The 20,122-nt window shown below is 44.8% G+C and overlaps 1 pseudogene; it reads left to right on the top strand.

Moving 5' to 3' along the window:
• The first annotated feature begins 200 nt into the window (after nucleotides 1-200).
• Nucleotides 201-20,122, top strand: part of LOC149170703 (callose synthase 2-like) — a 51,025-nt pseudogene continuing 31,103 nt past the window's right edge.

The raw sequence follows: 20,122 nt of genomic DNA, 5'->3' as shown, positions 1-20,122 counted from the left end.
TTTAGAGAGTAAGAGCTACCAATTTTGGAGTCAAGCTGATGAGAATGGGCTTTTCTCTATAGAAAATGTTTACCCTGGTACCTACAATTTCTATGGTTGGGTGCCGGGTGTTCTTGGTGATTATATGAAAGAAGGCTTGATTAACATATATTCAGGTTCGATTCAATGATGCAAATATATATAAACCACATTTTGATACCATGCAATTTGGGAAAGATAATGCCATTGCTCGTCATGGCAACCATGGTTTGTACCATCTGTTTAACATTGATGTTTCTGGAAATTGGATCTGTCAACTTATTTGTCTTGTACCCATCCAAATAGCCCGGGCTGAAAACAATGGATTACATCCTTTGCTTAATGGGTTTCAGATACCTCCCCATCACACTTATGCAGATAGCATATCTCTAGCAAACTTGCTCTGTTTTGGCTTATATGACGCTGTGTTGAGTCAGTGGGATGGTAAAATCATGGTGGTCTCATCAATTGCAGTTGGTTCATCTGATGAAGGTTCATGTTACAGGGAATGTGATTCTGAATCTCAGCATAGCAAAGGTGAAACCGAAGATTGGCAACATCAGCTATTCAATTTTGTGAGAAGTTTAAAGGAGGACTGTGTTTTTTAAATCACACAGCAGTTTCGTAGCGCGCTACGAAACTGCTGTAGGTGATGATTTAAAGCGCAGGGCAGCTAGTGTGATACTGTGAGCAGCTAGTTTGACACGGTGAGCGGGAGTTGAGGAAGAGGAACAGCTGTCTATCAAATACCACCTACAGCACATCAGAAACCTGGCATCATTCCATACTTGGGGTTATTAAAAGATTTGGGAGCAGGCTGCTATATTTTAGGAGAATGTTGGGAGACAGAAACCGATAAATAGGAGCACACCTTCTGGTCATTAAATGAGCCATCAGCGCTTTCAAGCATCCCAAGTCAGCATTCATCGCATCTGTAAGCTCAACCATCTCAACTTAACTAAAGGAGGACAGCTGTCACAGCATTCAAGAAAGCATCAAGCCTGCGAGGAGAAAGGAATTAATGTTTTAGTTTGATTAGGATTGTGTGCAATTACATTTCAGCACTTTGTAATAAATACATTAATTAAATAGCATGTAGGAATAGTTAATAGCCACCTTCGAGGCTCCCCTCATGCTGGAGGAGGAAGCTCGAGGTGGTTTAGTTTGCTTGCCTATATAGGGATCAATGTAGGATGTAATAGGGGTTGGATACTTTATAGAAAAACAGTGTTGTTTTGGGCCATTGTAAGACCTTTTTTGACAGTAATAGTAAAACAGAGTTATTCTCTTCTCAAGATTCTCGAAGGATTGTCATGTTCAAATGTAGTGATGGTGTTTTATACTTTATGTTCTTTTATAGTCTTGTTGTAATGCAATCACTCAGAATTCATAATTATATGCTCTGACTTCCTGTGTATTCAGCAAGCTATGTTTTGGTGGAGTATGTTTGACATGTAATGCTAAGAGCCTTGATTTCCATGAGATCACTGTGTTTTCCTTGTTTACTTAATATTATAGACTCCATAGCCCAATGAGAGCCAGTTTGATGTGTTTCCAACCAGTTATGCTTTCATAAGTGAATAAAGAGTTAGCCATCTAGTGTTTGAAGGATTTTATCAAGAGTTGTGAGAGAGCCCTCTCTGATCAAAGAGGCTAATCTTTGGTCTAAAGATAGGTTGAAATAGTTACATGAAATCTTGCTTGGTTGCAGCCCTCAATAGTGATTTTGTGATAACAGTAGCCTTGGTGAAGGCAGAGTCTGTGCCAAGTTTGGCCCGACTTGCCAATGGGCAACTAAAAGCAACTAAGACAATAAATGCATGGAAACACTAAATGATAGCAGAAGTGATTGATAGTGCATGCAAAACATGAATGAAAGATTCAACAAATAGATCAACATGCATGTCGGTGAGGTAGTTCATCGGTTGGGAGAAGGTTCATGTAAAATAGTTTCATGCATGCGACAACAGTGAGAAAGCAACGAAAACTGAAACAGAGCTAGGACAAGCTAATATACATGTAAACGATAGAAAGCGCTCAAAGAAATCAAGCAAACAGTACTCCCACAAGTGAAAACACAAAAAGCGACAAAAATGCAGCATAAGGCATGGGGAGCGGGCTTACCCAAAAACAGCTAAGCTGAATGTGCTGATTGCTCCTAGATGTGAAGTGGGATGTTAGAGCTGCAAGGTTGATGTGAGGAATGAGCTCTGCAGCGTCCAGTTGATGAGTTTTTATAACATCGAGGTTGTGACGCACATGCCACAAATCCAGGGGAAGCGACACTTGGTGTGAGGTTTCAGAATTGCTCCTTGCATGTAACCTCCAACTGCTAAACATAGATCCCTGAAACAAGGGATGCCTTTGCATGCTGCCTTAGGAGAAGCAACCCATGCATGCAAGTCTGTTTTGCTCAGTCCTGGAGGGAACCGATCAACTCAACTGCACATGCAAGAGACTGCTCGATTGCTGGAGAAAAATGCGCATTTCTAGCTGGGAGCTGGACTAGTTGCCAAGAAGATTTACGTAATTATTGGGCAGAGCAGCTAACTACCGCACAGATTTGTGCAAATTCTGGGCTAAGCAGCCTTACTGGGGAAATTTGCACAAATCCCGCTGGGAGTGTTGGCAGGCAAGATTATGCAATCCTGGAGCCCAACAGGCTGCTAGAGAGGATTGCATAATTTATGGAGGGAAGGTTGGTTTCCCTCCAGAAATGCGCAATTTTTAAGGGGAAGTTGCTAAGCTTGCAACTGGACCAAGTCTGGGTGAACAGCCTGTGAGGGGTATGGATCAAGCTGTGATCGACAGGCTGCCTTTGTGCAATAAAGACATTAAATCTTGTGAACTTGACGATGCAATGCAAGCTGTTGTGAAGGTTGGAACTTGGAAGGGAGGCTCCAAAATGAGGCTAAGAAAAAATTTTGGAGGGTGGTTGTAGTCGCTACAACACTTGGCGACACACTGGTAGAACTTCAGCTCTCTAAATGGACCTTGTTCGTGAAAAGCAAGTCTAACACGTTCGGAAGTATTGTTCAGTTTTCAACTCATCTTGGTTTCACACTAACTTGATTGTAAGATGTAGCATCTTCCAAACCCTTGGTCGACTGACACACATTCCAAGCCAAGCCAACACAGTTGTTTCGATTGGGGTTGAGGGGTATATAGGTGCACAAGCACTATAGTCGTCAGAGTCTTAGTTTCATCTCTGGTGTTGCTCCACTGCTAGCAGGCTTGAATAGTACCCCGGTGGAGTCACATAGGAACACAAGCATGGCTCCGCTACTAGCGAGACTGGTCAGTACCCCGACGGAGTTACTTGCATCACCTCCCTGCACAAGAAGCCTTTCTCTTCTTTTTCCTTATTCATTTTTCATTTTTCATTTTTGACTTTTCATTTTTTCATTTTTCACTGTGCATAGCACTTATTCATTTCAGAGGCAGAAGAGGGATCCTGACTTATTGAGAGCAGAAGAGGTTGTTCCAGTAGAGAAGTAGTTTATTGTATCTTTGACGTGCCTGTTAAGGTTTCCCCCCTTACCTTACTCTACTTGACTGAGCTGACAAGGGTTAACCCAAAAACAATCGACTAGAGAAGGTGACACTAGTTAGCGCACAAGCATTGTGTTTACACCAAGGTTCACTTCGAATAATACATATTTTCCTTCGACGTATCATGGACTAAAAGTAACAATCTCATCGCACAGAGGCAAGATGATAGATAACCAACTAGTGATAGTTGTACAAGCCCACTTGTACTTTAGCGAGCTCGCTTCAAGAGTCATACATGGTTTCATGCAAAACTAACCTATGAACGAAACAAGCGAACGAACTAACAATCAACAAAGCAAAGCAAGAGCAGAAGCAAAAATGAAAGCAAAGCAAGTAAACAAACAAGAAAACAAAGCATGTAAGCAAACAAGCATGCAAGCAAACAACTGAAAGCAAACACTACTCCTACTCCTACACTAACGATACATGGGCTTGATCACATGAAGTGATACTTCCAATGTATCCACCGATGCATTGGTAGACCCATGTTGGTGAAGGCTTGGTCTGCGAGCAACCCAGTTGTGTGAACCAGCAAGTAAGAAAGATATAACAATGAAGACAACCACACTTCGTGATTCAAAGTGCCCATGGGACATAAGTGAGTGCATGTGCAGGACGGACTTATCATGGTGTTGTGACACTACGTGCAACTTTGAAACATAAGCACACTCTTTATTATGACATGCAAGCAAGCGAAAGAAACAAAGATAACTTGCATCGCGCACGAGTGCTTGCAATGTAAGGCTCCTCCAATGCATGAGCAATGGGATCATGTAGTTCGAGTGGAGGAAGTAAAATCTGAGTGTTAGATTGATCTTGAATGCATACATATGAGTGATGAGGAGCCTTGAGCGTTTGAACAATTTCCTGATCGGAAGCGAAACCAACCTCAGGACAATGAGGGCCTGACATAACCATCAACTCGGGCTGAAGTGCCTCGACGATTTGTGGGGTTTCGACTTCGTTGACAGATGGATCTTTGTAGACCAGTGGCTTAGACAGATTAACAACGAGTGAATCAACATTGTGGTCGGATGATGAGTTGAAGAGATCATGACAACCAAGATAAAAAAATTGAGGATGTTGGTCAGCATCCTAATGGTTTGATGAATCACACAGAGGGGTAGATGAGGAGGAGGGATGTTCACCCAATGAATGATTGATCCTCTCCGTTTTTTGATGATGGGCTAACATACGGTGTGTCTTGCAAAAGATCAACAATGGGTGCATCCATGGATGAAGACACACATGTGAAATCCTGGATGGCAGGTTCACCAATGATGTTAGGAAAGAATGGAGGGGCTCGGACGGAAGGGAGTCATCCTTCGCTGGGTGTTGATGCACAAGATCGCACTCATACTCTTCATGAATGACAGTGCATGTTGGTTGTGCAACACCAACTCCATCATTGGGTTGTTCCTCGTTCACAAGAAGTGAAGAGTCCAGGATGGATGAACACAAGACAACATCATCCGGAGGAACACCAAGGTGCGAAGACAGAGGTCGCAGAAAACAATGCATATGAGGACTCGAAGGTCTCACAGCCAAATCTATGCGAAAATTGAGTGAAGTGATGGTGGGAGCGTGTGAAGGATGAACAGGTGTGTGAGCATGATCCTCAACATCACTGGGCAGTAGTGGAGCCATTGAATAAGAGGAAGACGGACAGTCATTCGAGACAGTGCCCGCTTCCACATGGGATTACGCAGCTCCATCAACGAAGAATGTTGAGCGAGTCTTGATCTCAAACTTTCTCTTGGGACGGAAATACTTCTTAAGGTGGTACTCGAACCGGTCCCAAAGATAAGCAAATTTCATTTGGCTCCTCGGAGCTTGAAACTGCAAGTCATGGAAGCACTGGCAAAAATAAATAATGGATTCATGCAGAGCCCTCCATTGTTGTAACAGTTCCCGGTCAAGATGGTCTGGATCAAAATGATAGAACATGTCTTCAATAAGATCAAAAAAGTGCTCAAATGAGTGCACGGTGTCAGTCAATAGGTTGAGCACCCAATGAAATGGGGATTCGCGAAGTGTGTATGCAAGCAACAAATCAGCCTGTTCGTCAGAAAAGTCATCTTCCTGATGAATCATGGAAAGAAAGTTATGTAAGTGCTCAGGCTAGGCCACTTCACCTTCACCATCATACGTGTGAGTGGACAAGAGATCGAAAAGTTTCTCCAAGATGGAAACATCTTCACGATTCTAAAAATACCTCGGGGGAAGAAGAGTACAAGACTCCATGAAAGATATGCAAAGGTTCAAAACTGGATGAGAGGACACATGTTGTCATTAGGCCCTCCTTCTAGCACCATAAATGTTGACGATGTTGGACCCACCAACATGTCAAGGGGATCTCCTCGGTAAGAAGTCCCAATTAGACCTTAGACCATTTGGTGTAGGAGTCCCAACATTGGGTCATAAGGTAATGCCTTGACCGCGATGTCGCACAAATGCAAGTAAGACAAATCTGATAGTAACAAGGGTGTGACTGATGTAGTGAGTCAAGGAAGGTGTATGAGAGGTTCTAAGACGTCGAAGGGAGAAGGAGGTGAAGGTGATTTCCAGGTTGAAAGGGATCAGTCCCAACTTGGCTAGGAACACACAACACAAAAGGACATTCACAACTTCTGGTGGAGCAGTCCAATTGGATGCGACAGTCACATCATACAAGGTAAGATAACATGTACAACACTCACAGATCAGTCCAAGATGAGTGCGACAGTTGTTACAAAGGTTCATGTGAAAGGTCTGTCTAATGTTAGGCAGAGCTGTTGATACGAACGTTGACAACATTAAAAACTTATGCAACACATTAACAACATGATTCATATAATTGCATACAAATCAATTTATACACAAGTATGTAAGATAAAAAAACATATATCATCAAGGCAACCAAAGCAATCCAACTACAATAACAACATATGCATGAAAATGTGCTCGCTCTTATTATATAAAGAAGTGGAAGTCTCAATCATATAATACATCCATGTAAACCTGCTAGCCCCAATAGTGGAACGTTATAGCCACATCCGCCTGCTCCTGCAAAGAGGTGTACTAGCTCCGTGCAGTGGAGAAGCCAAGGCGCGTTACAATACTCCAAGATTTCTTGAAGATAATCTTAGTAGAAGCTTGGTTGACCAAAAGCCTCTACAATGAGTTATGAAGGACTATTTATAGCAAAGGGTGGGGTGACCCTTGACATTCCCCTTTGTGACAATTCAACTACCCTCATGACTCTTCACCTACTCTATGACTGTTATATCCAACTGTTGACACTTGACTTACACTTGACATGGCTCAACATTACAATGCACATGTACTCATGTGAGACAACATGGCTCGAGCAAGCCTTGCAAGACATCACTGACACTCGGTCCGTTGTGGTGAGACCAACTCTTTGACATGCTTGTGATGGTGAAGCTGGTGAGCTGATGCCAAGCTTGGTCATTCGTGATGGTGTGCATGCACCTCATGGTGCCATCTTGCTGAAGCGAACTCTTACTTCCGTTGCAACAGATGCATTGGTTCAGGCCCCTCATCCAACTCGTCTGCTAACACGCGCATGGTCTTCTTGGGTGCGGCTGAACCGACAAGACATTGATGCACAGTGTCCATGTTGATCTTCAAGTGTGTGTTGGTGGTCATGTGCATCAACTTGCCGAAGTACCCGTTCAACTCTAGTTAGACTTGCTTCTTGTCTTCGCCTAGGTGAGTGTGTTGAATGGGGTTGGATTGCATGTGTGCGCACAATGACATGCATGCTACTGAATCGCTTGCATGCGATCAACCACACTACTCACCATGTCTGCTCCATGTTAGTTGCCGGGATGGATCTTTAACTTGTACGGGTGTAGTTTCATCCGTGAGTGCATGTTGCTCCCACTGTTGTTCTTGATCCTACTGCAACTCATTTGTCTGTCTATGCAGCTTCATGTTCTTCCTTGAGTTACTGCTTCAGTACATGCAACTCCTTCTTTGTTCCATTCTTTTCCTTCGGGCGACCTTCATGTCGCGTCGTCACCTCATAGCCTGTGTCTCCAAAGTTTCTTTCATTAACAGTGGATCTGCTTGATCTTGCAACTTTGTTCCGCCTCTGTGTTGTCAACAACCTTCCTCTTGCATTCGTTTCATTCTTTGCGTTCGCTGCATTTGGTATGCTGCCTTTAGCTGTTGATCATGATGTTGCTCGCTGTGATGCTGCTGATTGATGTCCTTTTCTACGAAAAACTTGATGGCTTCGCTAGTAGGCAAGCTCATGAACACTTGATCAACTACATCTCCAAGTGTGCTCTAAATGGTGTCTTCGACTCTTCTCTCTTTGAAACCATTGTACCTGCACTACTGAGAGGCAGATGAGCACCTACAATACCTGGGGAGATGGCAACACTCATGGCAAGCAATTTGTTAGTCGAAAACCAAAATGAACTTTAAGAACAGACTTGCAACATGCTTATGTGACTGATGATGAAGGTTGCGCAATTTCGGCCAGGAGGTCGGGAGACCAACTTCCAACACTGCACAAGGCAAAGTCTGGGCTGCTGGGAGACTGACTGACTGCTGGAACTGCGTAATGCATAGTCTAGTCTAGTTGCTGACTACTCGGATTGTGCAATGAGAAATTCCATCTTAGAAGGACTGCTGGCCTAGGGACAGAGTTGCGCAATTTCTTGGGCCAAGTAGCCACTATCATCCAGAAATGTGAAAAATAGTCCTCGAGGCCAGTGTTGGGTAGGAATGTACAAATCTGGAGAGGAAGGTGAGCCTTCCTTCCCCAGATTACGCGATGCAGCCTTGATGAAGACAGAGTCCGGGCCAAGGTTGACCCGACTCACCGATGGGCAACTGAAAGAAACTAAGACAGTAAATGCATGGCAACACTAAGTGATAGTAGAAGTGATTGACAGTGCATGGAAAAAATGAATGAAAGATTAAGCAAATAGATCAACATGCATGTGGGTGAGGTAGTTCGTCAGTTGGGCGAATGTCCGTGAAAAACAACTTCATGCATGCGATAATAGTGAGAAAGCAACGAAAATTGAAATAGAGCTAGGACAAACTAATATACATGTAAACGACAGTAAGCGCTCAAAGAAATCAAGCAAACAATACTCCCATAAGCGAAAACACAAAAAGCGACAGAAATACAACACAAGGCATGGGGAGCGGGCTTATCCCAAAACAGCTGAGCTGAATGTGCCGATTACTCCTAGATGTGAAGTGGGATGTTAGAGTTGCAAGGTTGATGTGAGGAATGAGCTCTGCAACTTCTGGTTGATGAGTTTTGATAACATTGAGGTTGTGACGCGCATGCCACGAATCTAGGGGAAGCAACACTTGGTGGGAGGTTTCAAAATCACTCCTTGCATGTAACCTCCAACTGCTAAACATATATCCCTGAAACAAGGGATGCCTTTGCATGCTACCTTGGGAGAAGCAACCCATGCATGCAAGTCTGTTTTGCTCAATCCCAGAGGGAACTGGTCAACTCAACTGCACATGCAAGAGACTGCTCGACTGCTGGAGAAAAATGTGAATTTATGGCTGGGAGCTAGGCTAGATGCCCATGAGATTTTCACAATTTTTGGGTAGAGCAGCTGACTGCTGCTGTATTTGCACAGATTCTAGGCTGAGTAGCCTTGCTGGGGAAATTTGCGCAAATCCTGTTGGGAGTGTTAGCAGGCAGGATTGCGTAATCCAGGAGCCTAGCAGGCTGCCAGAGAGGATTCCGCAATTTATGGAGGTAAGGTTGGTTGCCCTCCAGAAATGTGTAATTTTCAAGGGGAAGATTCTCAGCCTGTAGCTAGACCAAGTCTGGGGGAACAGCCTGTGAGGGGAACAGATCAAGCTATGGACGACAGGCTGCCTTTGTGCAAGAAAGACATTGAAGCTTGTGAACTTGACGAAGTAAGGAAAACTGCTGTGAAGGTTGGAAGGGAGGCTCCAAAACGAGGCTAAGACAAAATTTTGGAGGGTGGTAGTAGCTGCTACAACACTTGGCGACACACTGGTAGAACTCCAGCTCTCTGAATGGACCTTGTTCGTAAAAGCAAGTCTAACTCCTCTGGAAGTATTTTTCAGTTTTCAACTCATCTTGGTTTCACACTAACTTGATTGTAAGATGTAGCATCTACCAAAACCCTGGTCTATTGACACACATTCTAAGCTAATGCAACACATTTGTTTCGATTGGGGTTGAGGGGTATATAGGTGCACAAGCACTATAGTCATCAGAGTCTTAGTTTCATCTCTGGTGTTGCTCGACTGGCAACATGCCTGGACAGTACCCTATTGGAGTCACATAGGAACACAAGCATGGCTCTACTGCCAACGAGCCTGGTCAGTACCCTGGGGGAGTTACTTGCATCACCTCCTTGTGCAGGAAGTCTTTCTCTTCTTTCACCTTATTCATTTTGAATTTTTGACTTTTCATTTTTTCATTTTTCACTGTGCATAACACTTATTCATTTCAGAGGCGAAAGAGGGATCTCGAATTATTAAGAGCAGAAGAGGTTGTTCCAGCAGAGAAGTAGTTTATTGTATCTTTGACATGCCTATTAAGGTTTCCCCCTTACCTTATTCTACTTGACTAAGCTGACAAGGGTTAACCCAAAAGCAATCGACTAGAGAAGGTGAAACTAGTTAGCGCGCAAGCGTTGTGTTTACACCAAGGTTCACTTCGTACAATACGTATTTTCCTTCGACGTATCATGGACTAAAAGTAACAAGCTCATCATATAGATGCAGTATGACAGATAAGCAAGTAGTGATAGCTATACAAGTTCTCTTGTACTTTACCCAACTTGCTTCAAGAGTCATACATGGTTTCATGCAAAACTAACCTATGAACGAAACAAGCGAACAAACTAATAATCAACAAAGCAAAGCAAGAGCAGAAGAAAAAAATGAAAGTGAAGCAAGTAAACAAACAAGCAAACAAAGCACGTAAGCAAACAAGCATTCAAGCAAACAACTGAAAGAAAACACTACTCCTACTACTACTCTAACGGTACATGGGCCTCATCATGTGAAGTGATACTTCCAACGAAACCATCGACGCATTGGTAGACCCATGTTGGTGAAGGCTTGGTCCACAAGCAACCCAGTTGTGTGAACCAACAAGCAAGAAAGATATAACATTTAAGACAACCACACTTTGTGATTGAAAGTTCCCACGGGACATAACTGAGTGCATGTGTAGGACAGGTAGTCCGCGGACTTATCATGGTGCTGTGTGACACTACGTGCAACTTTGAAGCATAAGCACACTCTTGACTGTGACATGCACACAAGCGAAAGAAACAAAGATAACTTGCATCACGCACGAGTGCTTGCAATGTAAGACTCCTCCAATGCATGAGAAATGGGAGCGTGTAGTTCAAGTGGAGGAAGTAAAATCTGAGTGTTATATTGATCTTGAGCGCACACATATGAGTGATGAGGAGACTTGAGTGTTTGAACAATCTCTTGATCAGAAGCGAAACCAACCTCAGGACAACGAGGGCCTGACATAACCATCAGCTCGCGCTGAAGTGCCTCGATGGTCTGTGGGGTTTCGACTTCGTTGAGAGACAAATCTTTGTAGCCCAGTGGCTTAGACGACTTAACAATGAGTGAATCAAGATTGTTATAAGATGATGAGGTGAAGAGATCCCGAAAACCAAGAACAGAAAATTCAGGATGTTGGTCGGCATCCTCATGGTTTGATGAATCACATAAAGGGGTAGATGAGGAGGAAGGATGTTCACCCTCTACGTTTCCGGAAAAATCAGATGAAAGATCAAGTGGATTCCTAATGAATCATTGATCCTCTCTGTTGGTGGATGATGGGATAACATACGGTGTGTCATGCGAAAGATCAACAATGGGTGCATCCGTGGATGAAGACACACATGCGAAATTCTGGATGGAAAGTTCACCAACGATGTTAGGAAAGAACAGAGGGGGCTCAGACGGAATGGAGTCATCCTTCGCCGAGTGTTGATGCTCAAGCTCCCACTCATACTCTTCATGAATGATAGCGCATGTTGGTTGTGCAACACCAACTCCGTAAGTGGGTTGTTCTTCGTTCACAACAAGTGAAGAGTTCGGGATGGATGAACACAAGATAACATCATCCAGAGGAAAACTAATCTAGACTTAAACATGAACGCAAAAGATTACAGAGATAACCATAAACACATACATGCAGTGGAAATAATACTTCATTTCATTAATGTAAAATACTGAAATATCCTTACAAACAGTAATGGAAATAAACTAGCTAGGGTGATGGTAGCTTATCTCTGAGAAGAGATGTGGTGGCTACATGCCTATGAACTCTGTTACAATGAGGCTCTAAGGCTTATTTATTGTTGAGAAACAATGGAAAACCCTTCACATCCCAAAACCTAAACCTAGAAGATGAAACGCCAAATTGTGGGCCCCGTTTGGGTAAATTGGTACATCAATTTCCCAGGGTCGTAACTTTGGCATACGATCTCTGTTTAACGCGTACAATAGCTCGTTAGAAAGATCTATCTGAGCTCTACTACTTTGGGAAGGGAAACATCGGTCCATGGACCCATGTTGCCCCCAGATTTCCGAAAAAAAAACGTCGTTTAGGGCCTCAAAACGGCTCCGGAAGTTTAGGACCCGAAAAACTGCTAAAAATAGTAAACTGTGCTACAATTTATGAAACTGAAAAAGCTGAAAGAGATAGTTGTGGGGGACCAAATGGGATAGGTGGGTGGCCACCAACATCCACCTAGATCATTCCTCCCCCTTTAGGAAGCAATGGTCCCCATTGCGTTGAGTTCCTCCATTTGCTGAACTTGGTCCCTGGTGCGTTGTTCTGCAATCTCGGATGTGTCCAGTAATGGTGGGAAGCATGGTTGACGACGGTCCACGTTGAAGACTTGGTGCAGGTGAAGGAATGGAGGAATGTTGTGCTCCAAAGCATTGTTCCTCACAACCATGGTACTGCTGTAAGGACCATGTTGGCGTGGTCGAAGCTTCTGATGGGCTCTTGTAAGGCGTTCTTTCTGCAAATGTAACCAAACTTTATTGCCCACATGAAGCTTGTGTGGTACCCCTATAGGTGAGGAGAAGTTGTTCCTGTGTTCTTTCATGACCGTATCCCTCTGTTGCTGCTGCTGCGTGGAGGAACCCTTCGCTGGGGTCATGGATGTGGCGACAATCTTCCCCTTACTTTGCGAGCGAACCAGACATACAATAAATTTCCTAGTCTGTGAGATGAGCTTGCTGCCTTTCTTAGCAGTGATCAAAGAGGTGGTGGTAGGTGGGGCTACCTCCGTATCCTATATAATGAATCACCCAAAGAAATAATGACAGTGCGAGGCCTTGACTCATACACAGCATGTCACCTCCACAAGTATGGCTGGCCTAATAGTACATCACAAACATCCAGAGGTGTAACATCACACAATACCTCGTCTGTGAAGGGCTTGATGCTGTAGGGAAGGTGGCAATGCTGGCGAACTTTGAGATCACGTCCTTCATGAAGCCACCTGATACTGTACGACTGTGGGTGTGGTGTAGTCGGTAAGCCCAACCGCTTCACGACCTCTACTGAAACGAGGTTCTTTTGGCTGCCACTGTGGACAATGAATTGCAGCGGCGAACCCTTCACCCACATCTGTGAGTGGAAAAGACGCTCCCCCTCCTCTAGGTCTTCGAGCACATTCTTCTGGATCTTGGCGGTAGCAACAATGGCGCTGGGATCCGCATCAATGATCTGCTTCCCTTTGCCATTTCCCTTGTCGGGTTCTGGCTAAGGGTCGGAACATGCATCTGATTCGGAAGCCTTCAACTCGGCCACCAGCAACTGCTTGGTCCGACACTCACTTGTGTTATGAGTGGGACTCTTGTGGAACTCACACCACTTTCTTGTGTCCTTCTTCGGCTTCATGGTGTTGTTCTTTTCTTGCGGCTTCGACGGGTTTTCTTGGGTCACCCTGCCTTGGCTTTGTCCTTTGGGCTTCGGATTTTCAGATCCAAAGTCTCGCTTCTTCTGTTTGAACTTTTGCTCGATTTTGATAGCGTATCGGTACGCTGTTCTGAGCGAGGAGATGTTCAGGAACTCCATCTCTTCCTGGATGTATCTGTGTAGGCAGCCGCGATATTTGAGTACTAGATGCAGCTCAGAATCTTTGATACCCAACTGTGTGCGAAGGGTATGAAAAATGTTTGTGAACTCTGGCACATCTTGGTCCCTTCCCTGCCGCAGTGTGGTCCACTTTATGTATTTGTCCTCGTAGCTTTTGACAGTGTAGTACTGCTCCTTGATGGCATCCCGGAATGAATCCCAAGCGGGTGCGGTCGAAAATAGTGAACCTAAGCTTTCTTCCTTCTGCTCGTAGTAGGTTTCCCACCAGTTCTTGACGTGGGGGGCTGCTTTGAGAAAAGCAAAAACAATCTTTTCTTGACTCGAAAATTCATAAACAAAAAAATACCCATCTAGCAAATTTAACCATTTATTTACGGCATCTACGTCTATTTGACCCTCAAATATGGGGATTTCAAAATTAACTTGTACCTTAAACAGTGTGGCATTTCCAGAGCACCTGTTGGAAGCCGATGCGTCGCCTCTGGGTAGCCGCTGAAGGATCTGCGCAAAGCTATCCATCATTGCGTTCCTTTGCCGCTCGAGGGCTTCTTCGAGCAAGATTTTGATAGGATCTCCTGCCCCCTCGTCTTTCTTCTCATCCGCCATGGGAGGCCGTTGGGATTTGCGGGGTTGGTCTTGCAAAGGTTCAACCAGTTCAATCCCTAACTCCTTATATCTCGACCTCGTTGGGGACATGCAAAGAAAAACAGAGAAAAAGCAAACCGCTCTGATACCACTGATTCGGATTTAAACAGGAATGCAACAAATTATAGAGATAACCATAAACACATACATGCAGTGGAAATAATACTTCATTGCATTAATGTAAAATACTGAAATATGCTTACAAACAGTAATGGAAATAAACCAGCTAGGGCGGTGGTAGCTTATCTCTAAGAAGAGATGTGGTGGCTACATGCCTCTGAACTGTGTTACAATGAGGCTCGAAGGCCTATTTATTGTTGAGAAACAATGGGAAACTCTACACATCCCAAAACCTAACCCTAGAAGATGAAAGGCCAAATTGTGGGCCCCGTTTGGATAAATTGGTACATCAATTTCCCAGGGTCGTAACTTTGGCATACGATATCCGTTTGACGCGTACAATAGCTCGTTAGAAAGATCTATCCGAGCACTACCACTTTGGAAAGGGCAACATCAGTCCATGGACCCATGTTTCCCCCAGATTTCCGAAAAAAAAAAAAAAAACGTCGTTTAGGGCCTCAAAACAGCTCCAGAAGTTCAGGACCCGAAAAAACTGCTAAAAATAGTAAACTGTGCTACAATTTAGGAAACTGAAAAAGCTGAAAGAGATAGTTGTGGGGGTCCAAATGGGATAGGTGGGTGGCCACCAACATCCACCTGGATCATTCCTCCCGTCTTAGGAAGCTATGGTCCCCGTTGCATTGACTTCCTCCATCTGATGAACTTGGTCCCTGGTGCATTGTTTTGCAATCTCGGATGTGTCCAGTAATGGTGGGAAGCATGGTTGACGACGGTCCACATTGAAGACTTGGTGCAGGTGAAGGAATGGAGGAATGTTGTGCTCCAAAGCATTGTTCCCCACAACCTTGGTACTGTTGTAAGGACCATGTTAGCGTGGTCGAAGCTTCTGATGGGCTCTTGTAAGGCATTCTTTCTACAGATGTAACCAAACTTTATTGCCCACCTGGAGCTTGTGTGGTACCCTTGTATGTGAGGAGAAATTGTTCCTATGTTCTTTCATCACCGTCTCCCTCTGTTGCTACTGCTGCGTGGTGGAACCCTTCGTGGGGGTCATGGATGTGGCGACAATCTTCCCCTTACTTCGGGAGCGAACCAGACAGACAATAAATCTCCTAGTCTGTGAGATGAGCTTGCTGCTTTTCTTAGCAGTGATCAAAGAGGTGGCGCTAGGTGGGGCTACCTCCGGTATCCTATATAATGAATCACCCAAAGAAATAATGACAGCGCGAGGTCTTGACTCATACACAGCATGTCGCCTCCACAAGTATGGCTGGCCTAATAGTACATCAAAAACATCCAGAGGTGTAATATCACACAATACCTCGCCTGTGAAGGGCTTGATGCTGTAGGGAGAGCGGCACTGCTGGAGAACTTTGAGATCTCGTCCTTCATGAAGCCACCCGATATTGTACGACTGTGGGTGTGTTGTAGTCAATAGGCCCAACCGCTTCATGACCTCTACTAAAACGAGGTTCTTTTGGCTGCCACTGTCGACAACGAATTGCAGTGGCGAACCCTTCACCCACATATGTGAGTGGAAAAGACGCTCCCCCTCCTCTGGGTCTTCGGGCTCATTCTTCTGGCCTTGGCGGTAGCATTAGTGGCGCTGGGATTCGCATCAACGATCTGCTTCCCTTTTCCATTTCCCTTGTCAGGTTCTGGCTCAGGGTCGGAACATGCATCTGATTCGGAAGCCTTCAACTTAGCCACAAGCGACTGCTTGGTCCGACACTCACTTGTGTTATGAGTGGGACTCTTGTGGAACTCACACCACTTTCTTGTGTCCTTCTTCAGCTTCATGGTGTTGTTCTTTTTTTGCGGCTTTGACAAGTTGTCTTGGGTCACCCCGCCTTGGCTTTGTCCTTTGGGCTTCGGATTTGCAAATCCAAAGTCTCGCTTCTTCTGTTTGAACTTTTGCTTGATTTTGACAGCGTATCGATACGCTGTGCCGAGCGAGGAGATGTTCAGGAACTCCATCTCTTCCTGGATGTATCTGTGTAGGCAGCCGTAGTATTTGAGTACCAGATGCAGCTCAGAATCTTTGATACCCAACTGTGTGCGAAGGGTATGAAAAATGTTTGTGAACTCTGTCACATCTTGGTCCCTTCCCTGCCGCAACGTGGTCCACTTTATGTATTTGTCCTCGTAGCTTTTGACAGGGTAGTATTGCTCCTTGATGGCATCCCGGAATGAATCCCAAGTGGGTGCAGTTGAAAATAGTGAGCCTGTGCTTTCATCCTTCTGCTCGCAGTAGGTTTCCCACCAATCCTTGACGTGGGGGGTTGCTTTGAGAAGAGCGAAAACAATCTTTTCCTGACTCGAAAATTCATGAACAGAAAAATACCCATTTAGTAGATTTAACCATTTATCTACGACATCTGCATCTATTTGACCCTCGAAGATGGGGATTTCAAAATTAACTTGTACCTTAAACGATGTGGTGTTTCTAGAGCAGCTGTTGGAAGCTGATGCGTCGCCTCTGGGTAGCCGCTGAACGATCTACGCAAAGCTATCCATCATCGCGTTCCTTTGCCGCTTGAGGGCTTCTTCGAGCGAAATTTTGATAGGATCTCCTTCCCCCTCGTCTTTCTTTTCATTCGCCATGGGAGGCCGTCGGGATTTGAGGGGCTGGTCTTGCAAAGGTTCGACCAGTTCAAGCCCTAACTCCTTATATCCCGACCTCGTTGGGGACATGCAAAGAAAAACAGAGAAAAAGCAGACCGCTCTGATACCACTGATCCGGATTTAAACAGGAACGCAACAAATTACAGAGATAACCATAAACACATACATGCAGTGGAAATAATACTTCATTTCATTAATGTAAAATACTGAAATATGCTTACAAACAGTAATGGAAATAAACCAGCTAGGGCGATGGTAGCTTATCTCTGAGAAGAGATGTGGTGGCTACATGCCTCTGAACTGTGTTACAATGAGGCTCGAAGGCCTATTTATTGTTGAGAAACAATGGAAAACCCTTCACATACCAAAACCTAACCCTAGAAGATGAAACGCCAAATTGTGGGCCCCGTTTGGGTAAATTGGTACATCAATTTCCCAAGGTCGTAACTTTGGCATACGATCTCCGTTTGATGCATACAATAGCTGGTTAGAAAGATCTATTCGAGCACTACCACTTCGGGAAGGGAAACATCGGTCAATGGACCCATGTTGACCCCATATTTCCGAAAAAAAAACCTCGTTTAGGGCCTCAAAATGGCTCTGGAAGTTCAGGACCCGAAAAACAGCTAAAAATAGTAAACTGTGCTACAATTTAGGAAACTGAAAAAGCTAAAAGAGATAGTTGTGGGGGTCGAAATGGGATAGGTGGGTGGCCACCAACATCCACCTGTATCATTCCTCCCCGCTTAGGAAGCAATGGTCCCCGTTGCGTTGACTTCCTCCATCTGCTGAACTTGGTCCTTGGTGCGTTGTTCTGCAATCTCGGATGTGTCCAGTAATGGTGGGAAGCATGGTTGACGACGTTCCACATTGAAGACTTGGTGCAGGCGAAGGAATGGAGGAATTCTGTGCTCCAAATCATTGTTACCCACAACCTTGGAACTGCTGTAAAGACCATGTAGGTGTGGTCGATGCTTCTGATGGGCTCTTGTAAGGCGTTCTTTCTACAGATGTAACCAAACTTTATTGCCCACCTGAAGCTTGTGTGGTACCCTTGTAGGTGAGGAGAAGTTGTTCCTGTGTTCTTTCATGACCGTATCCCTCTGTTGCTGCTGCTGCATGGAGGAACCCTTCGCGGGGGTCATGGATGTGGCGAGAATTTTCCCCTTACTTTGGGAGCGAATCAGACAGACAATAAATTTCCTAGTCTGTGAGATGAGCTTGCTACCTTTCTTAGCAGTGATCAAAGAGGTGGCGCTAGGTGGGGCTACCTTCGATATCCTATATAATGAATCACCCAAAGAAATAATGACAGCGCGAGGCCTTGACTCATACACCGCATGTCGCCTCCACAAGTATGGCTGGCCTAATAGTACATCACAAACATCCAGAGGTGTAACATCACACAATACCTCGTCTGTGAAGGGCTTGATGCTGTAGGGGCAGCGGCACTGCTGGCGAACTTTGAGATCTCGTCCTTCATGAAGCCACCCGATACTGTACGACTGTGGGTGTGGTGTAGTCAGTAGGCCCAACCGCTTCACGACCTCTACTGAAACGAGGTTCTTTTGGCTGCCGCTGTCGACAACGAATTGCAGCGGCGAACCCTTCACCCACATCTGTGAGTGGAAAAGATGCTCCCCCTCCTCTGGGTCTTCGGGCTCATTCTTCTAGATCTTGGCGGTAGCAACAATGGCGCTGGGATCTGCATCAATGATCTGCTTCCCTTTGCGATTTCCCTTGTCGGGTTCTGGCTCAGGGTCGGAACATGCATCTGATTCGGAAGCCTTCAAATCGGGCACCAACGACTGCTTGGTCGAACACTCACTTGTGTTATGAGTGGGACTCTTGTGGAACTCACACCACTTTCCTGTGTCCTTCTTCGGCTTCATGGTGTTGTTCTTTGCTTCCGGCTTCGACGGGTTGTATTGGTCACCCCGCCTTGGCTTTGTCCTTTGGGCTTCGGATTTGCAGATCCAAAGTCTCGCTTCTTCTGTTTGAACTTTTGCTCGATTTTGACAACGTATCGGTACGCTGTGCCGAGTGAGGAGATGTTCAGGAACTCCATCTCTTCCTGGATGTATCTGTGTAGGCAGCCGTGGTATTTGAGTACTAGATGCAGCTCAGAATCTTTGATACCCAACTGTGTGTGAAGGGTATGAAAAATGTTTGTGAACTCTGGCACATCTTGGTCCCTTCCCTGCTGCAACGTGGTCCACTTTATGTATTTGTCCTCATAACTTTTGACAGGGTAGTACTGCTCTTTGATGGCATCCCGGAATGAATCCCAAGTGGGTGTGGTTGAAAATAGTGAGCTTGTGCTTTCATCCTTCTACTCACAGTAGGTTTCCCACTAGTCCTTGACGTGGGGGGCTGCTTTGAGAAGAGCGAAAACAATCTTTTTCCCACTCGAAAATTCATGAATAGAAATATACCCATCTAGTAGATTTAACCATTTATCTACGGCATATGCGTCTATTTGACCCTCGAAGATGGGGATTTCAAAATTAACTTGTACCTTAAACGGTGTGGCGTTTCCAGAGCAGCTGTTGGAAGCCGATGAGTCGCCTCTAGGTAGCCGCTGAAGGATCTGTGCAAAGCTACCCATCATCGCGTTCGTTTGCCGCTCGAGGGCTTCTTCGAGCAAGATTTTGATAGGATCTCCTGCGCCCTCGTCTTTCTTCTCATCTGCCATGGGAGGCCGTCGAGATTTGCGGGCTGGCGTTGCAAAGGTTCGACCAGTTCAAGCCCTAACTCCTTATATCCCGACCACGTTTTGGACATGCAAAGAAAAACAGAGAAAAAACAGACCGCTCTGATACTACTGATCTAGATTTAAACAGGAACGCAACAAATTACAGAGATAACCATAAACACATACATGCAATGGAAATAATACTTCATTTCATTAATGTAAAATACTGAAATATGCTTACAAACAGTAATGGAAATAAACCAGCCAGGGCGATGGTAGCTTATCTCTAAGAAGAGATGTGGTGGCTACATGGCTCTGAACTGTGTTACAATGAGGCTCGAAGGCCTATTTATTGTTGAGAAACAATGGGAAACCCTTCACATCCCAAAACCTAA

The sequence above is a fragment of the Pinus tabuliformis genome, chromosome 4_2 (genome assembly GCF_031772625.1).
Source record: "Pinus tabuliformis cultivar Carrire ecotype Pingquan chromosome 4_2, CPIR1, whole genome shotgun sequence".
Classification (NCBI taxonomy): Eukaryota; Viridiplantae; Streptophyta; class Pinopsida; order Pinales; family Pinaceae; genus Pinus; species Pinus tabuliformis.
This window is presented reverse-complemented; position numbering and strand designations above follow the sequence as displayed.